Source organism: Prorops nasuta, unplaced genomic scaffold, assembly GCF_024137725.1.
Source record: "Prorops nasuta isolate Cenicafe-Biocafe unplaced genomic scaffold, Cenicafe_Pnas_1.2 PNAS00053, whole genome shotgun sequence".
NCBI lineage: Eukaryota > Metazoa > Arthropoda > Insecta > Hymenoptera > Bethylidae > Prorops > Prorops nasuta.
In genome coordinates, this window is record NW_027116850.1 from 307,557 (window position 1) to 307,762 (window position 206).

The following is a 206-nucleotide window of genomic DNA, read 5'->3' on the forward strand; positions in this document are numbered from 1 at the left end:
AAAGAGGTATATTCGTTGAAAAGGGACAATATTTAACTGTGACCAGAGTTATTTAATTGAAAATGGAAGAGCAGCAAGATGAAAAGTGTTGGAGAAAATATTGAAATTGGCGGTATAAAACGGTCGACCTATGGGAGAGGAGTAAGGGGCTGGACCTTTCCCATTGGTCGCGTTAGCCGCCATTACCGTCTCGACCGTCGTCGTCA